This window comes from Scylla paramamosain, chromosome 22 (genome assembly GCF_035594125.1).
Source record: "Scylla paramamosain isolate STU-SP2022 chromosome 22, ASM3559412v1, whole genome shotgun sequence".
NCBI lineage: Eukaryota > Metazoa > Arthropoda > Malacostraca > Decapoda > Portunidae > Scylla > Scylla paramamosain.
In genome coordinates, this window is record NC_087172.1 from 4,622,501 (window position 1) to 4,634,101 (window position 11,601).

Genomic DNA, 11,601 nt, shown 5'->3' on the forward strand with positions numbered 1-11,601 from the left:
ACCAAAACCGTCATCACAACCACCATTATCACCAAAAACAATATCATCGTCATCATTATCATCATCAATAACAAAAACAACAACAACAACAACAAAGACAACAACAACAATAGCAATAGCAGCAGCAGCGGCAGCAGCAGCAACAACAACAACAACAACAACAACAACAACAACAACAACAACAACAACAACAACAACAACAACAACAACAACGTGACTTCTGGCATATAGCAACTCATGACTTCCGGCACCTGGCCAAAAAGATCTCCAATAACTGTGCTTCTTTTTTCCTCCTTTATCTCAACTAGATAGCACCACTGCTATCACATCTATTTCTAAAGCTGAACTCTTCCCTCAAACCTTTGCTAAAAACTCTACCTTGGACGATTCAGGGCTTGTTCCTCCCTCTCCTCCACCCTCTGACTACTTCATACTACCTATTAAAATTCTTCACAATGATGTTTTCCATGCCCTCGCTGGCCTAAACCCTCGGAAGGCTTATGGACCTGATGGGTTCCCTCCTATTGATCTCCGAAACTGCGCATCTGTGCTTGCATCTTGCCTAGTCAAACTCTTTCAACTCTGTCTGTCAACATCTACCTTTCCTTCTTGCTGGAAGTTTGCCTATATTCACCCTTTTCCTAAAAAGGGTGACCGTCCTAATCCCTCAAACTACCGTCCTATCTTTTTAATTCCCTGCCTATCTAAAATTTTTAATCTATCCTCAACAGGAAGATTCTTAAACATCTATCACTTCACAATCTTCTATCTGATCGCCAGTATGGGTTCTGTCAAGACCGCTCTACTGATGATCTTCTGGCTTTCCTTACTGAGTCTTGGTCATCCTCTTTTAGAGATTTTGGTGAAACTTTTGCTGTTGTCTTAGGCATATCAGAAGCTGGCACAAAGCTCTAGCATATCAAAGTCTGGCACAAAGCTTTGATTTCCAAACTACCCTCCTGCGGCTTCTATCCTTCCCTCTGTAACTTCATCCCAAGTTTCCTTTCTGACCGTTCTATTGATGCTGTGGTAGATGGTCACTGCTCTTCTCTTAAATCTATTAACAGTGGTGTTCCTCAGGATTCTGTCCTGTCACCCACTCCCTTCTTATTATTCATCAACGATCTTCTAATTCAAACTTCTTGCCCTATCCACTCCTACGCTGATGATACCACCATGCACTTTTCCACGTCTTTTCATAGACGTCCAACCCTTCAGGAAGTAAACAGTTCACGCAGGGAGGCTACAGAACGCCTGACTTGTGACCTCTCTTAAATTTCTGATTGGGGCAGAGCAAACTTGGTATTGTTCAATACCTCAAAACTCATTTCCTCCATCTATCAACTCGACTCAGCCTTCCAGACAATTATTCCCTCTTCTTCGATGACACTCAACTGTCCCCCTCTTTTACACTGAACATCCTCGGTCTGTTCGTTTCCTGTAATCTAAACTGGAAACTTCACACCTCATCTCTAGCTAAAACAGCTTCTATGAAGTTAGTTGTTCTGAAATATCTTCGCCAGTTTTTCTCATTCCGCCCCCGCCCCCCCCCCCCAACACCAGCTGCTAACTCTGTACAAAGACTTTATCCGTCCATGTATGGAGTATGCTTCACATGTCTGGCGGTGTTCCACTCATACCGCTCTTTTAGACAGGGTGGAATCAAAAGCTTTTTGTCTCATCAACTCCTCTCCTCTAACTGACTGTCTTCAGCCTCTTTCTCATCGCCGCAATGTTGCATCTCTAGCTATATTCCACCGCTATTTTCATGCTAACTGCTATTCTGATCTTGCTAACTGCATGCCTCCCGTCCTCCCGTGGCCTCGCTGCACAAGACTCTTCTTTCTCTCACCCCTATTCTGTCCACCTCTCTAATGTTAACCAGTATCCTCAATCATTCATCCCTTTCTCTGGTAAACTCTGGAACTCTTTGCCTGCTTCTGTATTTCCATCTTCCTATGATTTGAATTCCTTCAAGAGGGAGGTTTCAAGACAATTATCCTTCAATTTTTCACTACCGCTTCGAACCCTTTTCGGGGACCGGCATCTCAGTGGGCTTTTTTTTTTTATTTGTGTTGCCCTTGGCCAGTGTCCCTCCTACATAAAAAAAAAAAATATATATACGAGTATATACATATATATATATATATATATATATATATATATATATATATATATATATATATATATATATATATATATATATATATATATATATATATATATATATATATAATCAACATCATTTAAATCAATAGGCCTTTATTTCACTGAGGGCTTTTTTACATATCGAGCCCTTTTAGTGATCGTTTTTCTATAAAAGTGTGCATTTTTCCTTTTTTTTTTTTCATTCCCCAGAATCACCACCAACACCACCACCAGCACCACCACTACCACCACCATATCATCACTGTGGGAGTCAAGGAAAACTTTTGAATATTTACAATATACTAACACAATAGATTAACAAGAACATCAATACAACACACACACACACACACACACACACACACACACACACACACACACACACACACACACACACACACACACACACACACACACACACACACACACACACACACACACACACACACACACACACACACACACACACACACACACACACACACACACACACGCGCACACACACACACACACACACACACACACACACACACACACACACACACACACACCCACACTCACACACACACACAGAGAAGAGAGCAACACAAACAAAATGCCACAATGCAATATTCAGAAGTCGAAGCGTGACCCAATTTCGCAGAAAAAAAGAAAAAAAATACAATCAGACAAATAAATAACCACACACACACACACACACACACACACACACACACACACACACACACACACACACACACACACACACACACACACACACACACACACACACACACACACACACACACATTTTCCGTTTTTCTCTCTTTTTCTTCGACCACGCTTCTCAACACATAAAAAATAATAGAAAGAGAAGGAAAATAAAAGATGCGTGCTAACTAAGAGAACCGACTCGGACGTAAGAAAAATCCCAATAACATAAGTAAATGAATAGATAAATAAATAATATGAACACACAAATACTTAAATAACGTAAGGAAAAGAGAGCCACAACACAGAAACAACTGGAAGAGACTCGTTAAAAACAGCGACCCTGAATAAAGACTTAACCTGAGAATAAGTATAAATAAATAAATAAATAAATAAATAAAGAGATAAATAAATAAAAAGTATAGACAATTCAAGCTTCCCTCACCCTCGCTATGTCCTGAAGTCATATAAGCAAACAGGATGCGTAAAGCTTCGATAAAATAAATGCATTAATTCTTTCACTGTCATTACATTAGTTTAATTCAGGACGCCATCACAATTTCATATTAGCCTTTTCACTCCTACATTTTTTATTTTTTATTTGTTTTTGTTTTTTTTTTATTTCCATAAGCACTCACAACTTATTTTGCACAGTAGTCCCCATGCTATTTTGTACCATTGAAAACATAAAGCTAACTTCCTATTCTGTCCTTTCGGTGTTTCCTTATAACGTATTATATTTTGGATTTTTCATTTTATTTTGGATATTTCATTTTTCGCAACACAGTCTCGTGCAGTTTTATAGTGTAGGCAAGATAAGATTAACTTGCTTTTCTCTCCTTTGTGTGTGTGTGTGTGTGTGTGTGTGTGTGTGTGTGTGTGTGTGTGTGTGTGTGTGTGTGTCTCTCTCTCTCTCTCTCTCTCTCTCTCTCTCTCTCTCTCTCTCTCTCTCTCTCTCTCTCTCTCTCTCTCTCTCTCTCTCTCTCTCTCTCTCTCTCTCTCTAATGTCCTACTATTTTTACATGCTTATTTTCACACAATAGTCCTTAATTAAATAGTTTTTGTAATTCAATGAGACAGCAAAATGGTAGTGAGAAAACCATTTACCAGTAAGATTGTAGTTAGTAAGACAATCACAAGATGGAAGTTAATAAGTAATTTTACCAGTAGGATGATATTACTTGATTACTGCGGCGTCTTTGCTCAGATTTATGCCAAAGTTAACCTACTATTTTTTCTCTTTTTTTTTTTTTGTCATTTTCTCCCAAAGTTAACCTAATCTATTGTATCTTTTCTCCATTTTCTTCATAACCTACACTTTTAAACACTTATATCTACACTACAGCCTCTTGAATAATTCTGTAGCATGGAAAGGACAATATTGACCTCTACTTTCTCTTGTCTTTTCTCAAATTAACACCAAAGTTAATCTCCTAATCTATCCCCTTTATAATAACACACACCTTTTAGACACTCATTTCACTCTATACCCTCTTCAATAATTTTGTAGCACAGAAAAGACAAGATCAACCTCCCAATTTCTCTTTTTCTGTGTGTATCCTTCCGATCTATTTATTTACATTGCTCTAAATGTTGACAAAGGACTGTCAGAGAAGTAAAAGAGGTTATCTGTAATTTCTGGTAACTAATCCACCACAAATGCACCTTTATTTATTCATTTATTACTTTTCTACATGACAGTGAGACCGGCTGAGGCAACATCAATGAATAAACAAATGAAAGCCTGCTCACAACGCGTCCTCGAAAGACAAATCAATTAATAAATGAATAAGAAAGGAAGAACCGAGAGAGAGAGTTGGCATATTCAGTTTCTCTTGTGTGGATAACAATAAGTGATTTGTTTTTATGAAGTAAGGAAAATGTATAGATTACTGAACATATTTTACATGTCCATACAAGTTAGGTTAATCTTAAAAAGAAGCTTGAATAAGGAGATAAAGACCTGGAAAACATAGAAATGCACAGGAATTCAATGTATATGACTTCCTCACACAGTTACCTCATGACACATGGGAAACTTTAGATGTGCTGTATGAAATTCAAGGTTACAACTTAGACTCTCTCTCTCTCTCTCTCTCTCTCTCTCTCTCTCTCTCTCTCTCTCTCTCTCTCTCTCTCTCTCTCTCTCTGGCAAGGGGAGCGAGAGAGGGGAGAGTTGACAAGTGTATGGCAATATTTTCATGAGAATTTCCATCCAGGGAAGCAATTGGCAGCCTTGGATTGTTGGGGGGAGTGTGTACGGGCCTGATGTGTTTGGGTCAGAGAGAGAGAGAGAGAGAGAGAGAGAGAGAGAGAGAGAGAGAGAGAGAGAGAGAGAGAGAGAGAGAGAGAGAGAGAGAGAGAGAGAGAGAGAGAGAGAGAGAGAGAGAGAGAGAGAGAGAGAGAGTGTGTGTGTGTGTGTGTGTGTGTGTGTGTGTGTGTGTGTGTGTGTGTGACCAATAAATTTAGACGGTTACTGAAATATAAAACAGATAGATAGGCAGATAGATAGATAGATAGATGAATGAATAAATGAAATGACAAGTAAATTAATTAATGAATAGATAAATAAGTAAAAGACATTTGAGTAACAGATTTCCAAGATGGACATACATCAAACACGTACCAGTGACTGATAATTCAATACGAGCCAAACGACAAAATATCATCTACTCTTCCCTCTGCTGCCTGTCTCAGTAAAGCAAGAGTTATCGAGTGTATCCATTCTTCTGTCCCTTTCACTGGCAAACCATGTCTCTGTCTCTGTTTTTCCTCCCCTTCCGTGACTTGACGTATTTTATGAAGGGAATATCAAGACGAATGTGGAACCGCGCTGCCCTGTGATTCAGAATTTCCTTGTTTGTTTGTTTGTTTGTTTGCTTGCTTGTTTGTTTTTTGTTTTTTTTATGTATGAAGGACACTGGCCAAGGGCAACAAAAATCCAATAAAAAAAAATGCCCACTGAAACGCCAGTCCCACAAAAGGGTCAAAGTAGTGGTCAAAAATTGATGAATAAGTGTCTTGAAACCTCCCTCTTGAAGGAATTCAAGTCATAGGAAGGTGGAAATACAGAAGCAGGCAGGGAGTTCCAGAGTTTACCAGAGAAAGGGATGAATGATTGAGAATAATGGTTAACTCTTGCGTTAGAGAGGTGGACAGAATAGGGGTAAGCGAAAAAAGAAAGTCTTGTGCAGCGAGGCCGCGGAAGGAGGGGAGGCATGCAGTTAGCAAGATCAGAAGAGCAGTTAGCATGAAAATAGCGGTAGAAGACAGCTAGATATGCAACATTGCGGCGGTGAGAGAGAGGCTGAAGACAGTCAGTTAGAGGAGAGGAGTTGATGAGACGAAAAGCTTTTGATTCCACCCTGTCTAGAAGAGCAGTGTTTGTTTGTTTTTACTGTTTCCAGGACTTTTTTTCTGGTTTTTGTGTCCCAGGTTGGTTTCCTTCGCACGTCAAACAAATAATAATAATAATGATAGCAACAACAACAAACAGCAACAACAACAACAACAACAACAACAACAACAACAACAACAACAACAACAACAACAATATATAACCTCAGCCGCCTACTATAATTAGCGATGGTCTCCTGTCTCCAGTCACCTGAGAGATTTGTTCCTAAGGCGACTTCTCAACATTACCAAGATTACACTGCCAGAAAAAGTAGTACATGAAAAACGAACAAAAAAAAAAAGGAAAAAATACGTAACAGCGGACTATTACAATCATGAAGTGTACGCAGAGTTCGGTTACGTAAAAGATTCTACTAATGAAGCGTACCTCACTGCCGGTCTTGCGTCACACTTTCCCTTAGGTCAGTGTGAGTGAGAATTGTGAAGATTAAGTTTCATTTCTTTCTCTTGCAATGCTACGTACACAATTATGGCAAGCGTCTTCAGCCTTCGAGAAATATTTGCATGCACTGTGCCCTGCCTTTGCGTGATTCACCTGACCACTCCCACGCTTCCTAAATACGAGTGTTATTTTAAATTAATTCGGTGTTTTTAATCACATCTTTCTCGTTGAATAGTCTTACACAAGCGTATCTTACTCAGTTCACATCATTATTTTACTTAGTGTTTACATTACCGGCATAGACAGGTAAAGACTCATTTACCGGCGACTGGTGGCCTGGCGCTCTCATCGTCCCGGATAAAGTTATCAGAGAGAGAGAGAGAGAGAGAGAGAGAGAGAGAGAGAGAGAGAGAGAGAGAGAGAGAGAGAGAGAAAACAGATGCATGTGTTAGCTACAGATTTTACTTTTTTTCTTATTCATGTACAGAGGAACCAGACTAAGGGCAAAAAGAAACTCAAGAGAAAAAAGAGGCCTGCTAATTGTCTCTCTCTCAAAAAAAAAAAAAAAAAAAAGAGAAGTTAGAATTTTGAAAGGAAGTATTGCTCTTAGCCATCGTGGAATGAGTTGAGCTTAAGTTGGCTTGTGTGAGGCGAGATAACACCTTTCTTTCCACATTCTTAATCCTTTCAACGCTGTAATCGCTCTGTTAAAACTCACTGGAGAAATTGCTTGCATGGACACACAGAAAAGAGAATAAGCGGTTAATTATGTCGCTTTCACGATGCAGAACTATTCTATGCACTACAGAACGAGCAAAGTTATAGATGCTTAGACTTAAACTAGAATATTTTTGTTAAGCCTCAGGATAAAAAAAAAACTCAGCAGTTGAAGGATTAATTTGGCAATAATCTCAATAAATACATCCACTGGTTTAAAAATTCGCATCACCAAACGTTTCGGAGTCTTGTTTCGACTTCAGTTAAAAGGTGAAGTGGAAGTTACTGGAGTTTTCAAGAGTGTTTTCACATTTGTAATTGTCAAGACACTTCTCATTTTTTTTTTTCTCTGAACTCTTTAGCGACATGCATGCTCAGTGGGCCTTTTTTCCCGTTTCATATAGAAAATGTCAACCATTCTGCACCGGCAATGTGAAAAAAAAAAAAAAATAGCCACGAGACCACTAGTAATTTTTGTGGCCTTTGAAACCCTATTTGTGAGAATAAGGCGTTAAAGAATACACACCAAAATCCAATGTCACGGATAAAATTTGACATAAGAGGTCCATCCTAAACTAATAGACCAGTGGCCATAGGGGTGAAGTGAGCAGTGATGGATGGGCGACCGAGAGCGTGGTTAGCGAGTGAGGAAGAGAAATGGAAGGGTAAGGTTCATGGGCTTGTGTCTTAGAAGCTTGGCTCACTCATTAAGAATATTTTAAGCCGCAGAGATGATCAGCCGGTTTCTCATAGGTGTTTTAACATTTATATTGCGTAATCCTCGCTACGCTATCACCAGAATTATGAACACGCTCTTGAAGACTTCCACTAGGTCCTGTTAAATGTATTATAAAGGAGATAAGACCCAGAAAAGTTTAAGAATACAAGCTATAGAGTTACATGAACCTTGGAGAAAGGAGGGAGGGAGGGAGGGAGGGAGGGAGGGAGGGAGGGAGGGAGGGAGGGAGGAAGGGAGACAGCTGCAGGTTCACCAACACAGCAAGAATATTTTACCAAGAATACATCACCGACTTCCTTAGTTTCAAAGCCTTGCCGGATAAACCACTTCGCTGGGTTAGCCAAGGCTACATATTATTCATCAAAAGACCTCTGACCCTCTTGTTACAGCAGCAGCGCCCGCAGCCTACATATATGACCTCTTACCCACTAAATATAATATTAGTGTCCTCAGCCTACGTTCTGTATTTGCTGAGACGAGCCAAGTGCTTTTGATTTGAGTTTACATGCAGCGTTCACACCACATCAAACTCAGCAGAGGTATCATATCAGATTAAATTATTCTGGGTTGGTGTTGCAAAGCGGCGCCTTCCACAGTTTGTACAATTATAATGAGACAAATTGTGTGCGTCTCGTATGTCATCATCCGGGAATGTTGTTTTTAAACCGCTCATTTCAGACTTATTACGACACGAAATGCTGTGTGTGTGTGACCATCAGTTAAGTACTTTGTTGGTGGCAATTTCACTCTCTCTCTCTCTCTCTCTCTCTCTCTCTCTCTCTCTCTCTCTCTCTCTCTCTCTCTCTCTCTCTCTCTCTCTCTCTCTCTCTCTCTCTCTCTTACTGTCACATTCAAATTAAAAATACAGGGAGAAACAAAAAATATAGCTAGTTATTTTCTCCCGCAATCACCTGACGAAGGCTTTCTTACATGCTACGTTTTCATTACAGCAGCGATGACACTATTTCCTGCAGCATTTCATTCCTAAGTATCATGTGGGGGGATAGATAAAGGAACGGTAGCTTTTAAATCACTACAAACGGGCACTCACGTATACCAACTCCACTTGTTATTTCTCCCAGTGACGGTATCTGACAAGGCTCTACTAGTAAACCGAGAGTTCATTACGAGAAAAAGGGTGCTGTTTTCAAGGAGTGTGTGGAATCCTAACGGTGAAATACTGTGGGGGTTGTTTTAATATTCATGGATCGGGTTTAATACGTTGCTCTAGATATTATCATTTTTTTTTTTTTCGTATCGTATTCCAGGTGTGTTATTATTACTTCTTATGCCACGTGTCTGAAGAAGCACTCCATATTATTGTTGTTGTTATTATTGTTTTCAGTTAGAAGCATTTTTATAACTTCTTATGGCTCGCACTCACTCTCGCATGTTACTGATGATTCTTTGGGTATTATATGTATTTTTTTTAGTTTTCATACGACGCGTGCCTCTGATAGCTTTCCATATTCCCGTTTTCTTTATTGCTATTTTTTTTTTTCAATTCTTACGGCACGCATTTAAATCTTACGTATTACTAGCGATTTCTTATTCGTATATGTATTTCTAGTACTTCGCATAACACGTGGCTAGAGTAACCTCCCATATTACTGTCATTTATTCGTGTAAGTACATATATATATATATATATTCTTGTAACTTCCTATGGTAAAAACATCCACTAGTTTTTTTTTTTTTTTTCTATAATACTGGTGGTCTATTTTTTTTTTTTTTTTTTTTTTTGCTCCTGGTATTTCATTTTTTTCCTATGGCGTACAATTCCAATAAAGTTATTTAGTGTTGGTTATTATTCACATTACTGTTGTTTTTACGACCTCTTGTGACACGCGCGCCTCCACTTGTAATCCTGATAGAGCAGTTTGTGTGTGCTCCTTTTTGTACCTCCCATTTTTTTGCAAGTATCGTGATTGTTTTCTTTCTTTTTCATTTTTCTTTCAGCATTGACATTTTATTTTGTATGTCATTTTCTACTCTTCTAACTTTTTTTTTTCTAAATAATCGCTACCTATTTTTTCTCTTATTTTTTCCCATTTACTGTATTCATTTCAACATAATAATCATGACTTTTTTCATATTCTTCAAACCGCTATGGACACTTTTATACATGGAAATTTTTATAAAGCCCTCTCTTTCAATTTCTACTTTCTCTCCTCCCCCAGATGGCGTGTTGGACGGAGACGAAGTAGAGCGCAGAAAACGACTGCAGCGGAGACGACAATTGTAACGACCAAACAACATAACGACCTTTAACCAACCTACCGCATCACATTCATGCAGAACTATGGTGCGTCTCTTTCTACCACCACCACCACCACCACCACCACAACGACCTCTAACCAACCTACCGCATCTTACTTGTGCAGAAATACTGTGAATCTCTATACCACCACCACTACCACTACCACCACGACCTTCCTCACCAAGAAATATCGGATGATGCTCCTGTACTTAATGAGAGCGTGCTGCACTTTCATCTCCTCAAAGTATTGGCCTTTTTTTTTTTTTTTCATGTGTGCCGGAAGGGTAGCAAGTAATAATAGCCTCCTCGAGAAGGAGAGAAAATGTGGACTCTCTGTTCGCTTCGTGTATTCTGTATTATGGCCACATTTCTAATTATTGGGCTGATTTTTACTTTTTTTTTTTTCTTTTTGAGAGGAGAAGAATATGTTGCTAAATGTATCAGACTGTGTTTCATATTCATTTGTCTCTATATATTTATCTGTTTATTTATTTATCTACCTGTCTATTCACCTGATTTTGTAAGAGGTTAATGCCGTTAATTCTGTATAGTTTTATGTTTACTGTTTAACTGTCTATTCATTCATCTGTACCTATTTATTAATCTGATTCTGTGAGACAAGTATACTGGTCTTGCTCACCACTTATCTACATATCTATTCATAAATCAGTTCATTCACTTGTCTGTCAAAATATTTTTCTGATTCTGTCAGAGGTAAAGAAACTGCTGGTCTTTGTATGCTGTATTATTAAGTATCATGTATTATTCATCAGTCCATCTATTCCTCTCTCTACTGATAAACGTCCTAAGAGTAAGAGCAGGAGTATGAGTGAACGTGATGTGACACCAGAGAACACTTGCTTCAAATATCTTGTTCAGGTGACGGTTCGAACCAAGTATATCAACGGTTTCAGTTCGGCATCAAAAACTTACCTTTATATATATATATATATATATATATATATATATATATATATATATATATATATATATATATATATATATATATATATATATATATATATATATATATATATATATATATATATATCTTTCCTAAGGCAAAGGGAAAAGCAAACAACCAATACAATCATCCCCCAGTCTGACAAATTTCTCTCGATGGTGAACAAGAAAGACAGAGAGGTGCTGAACATAAGTAAGAACGTGTCTCTGTGACCTCACTTAATTCCCTTTTCATTCTCTCTAACTTAAAAAAAGAGACAAGAGAGAAGCAAACTTCAGTGTGTT

The 11,601-nt window shown here is 38.5% G+C and overlaps 1 protein-coding gene across 1 annotated transcript in view; it reads left to right on the forward strand.

Moving 5' to 3' along the window:
• Positions 1 to 11,310, forward strand: part of LOC135111458 (neuropeptide Y receptor type 6-like) — a 105,956-nt gene extending 94,646 nt beyond the window's left edge. The window contains exon 5 of the mRNA XM_064024751.1: positions 10,274 to 11,310. The gene's annotated coding sequence lies outside the window, so the exon portion shown is untranslated. The remainder of the gene's footprint in view (positions 1 to 10,273) is intronic.
• Positions 11,311 to 11,601: the final 291 nt, after the last annotated feature.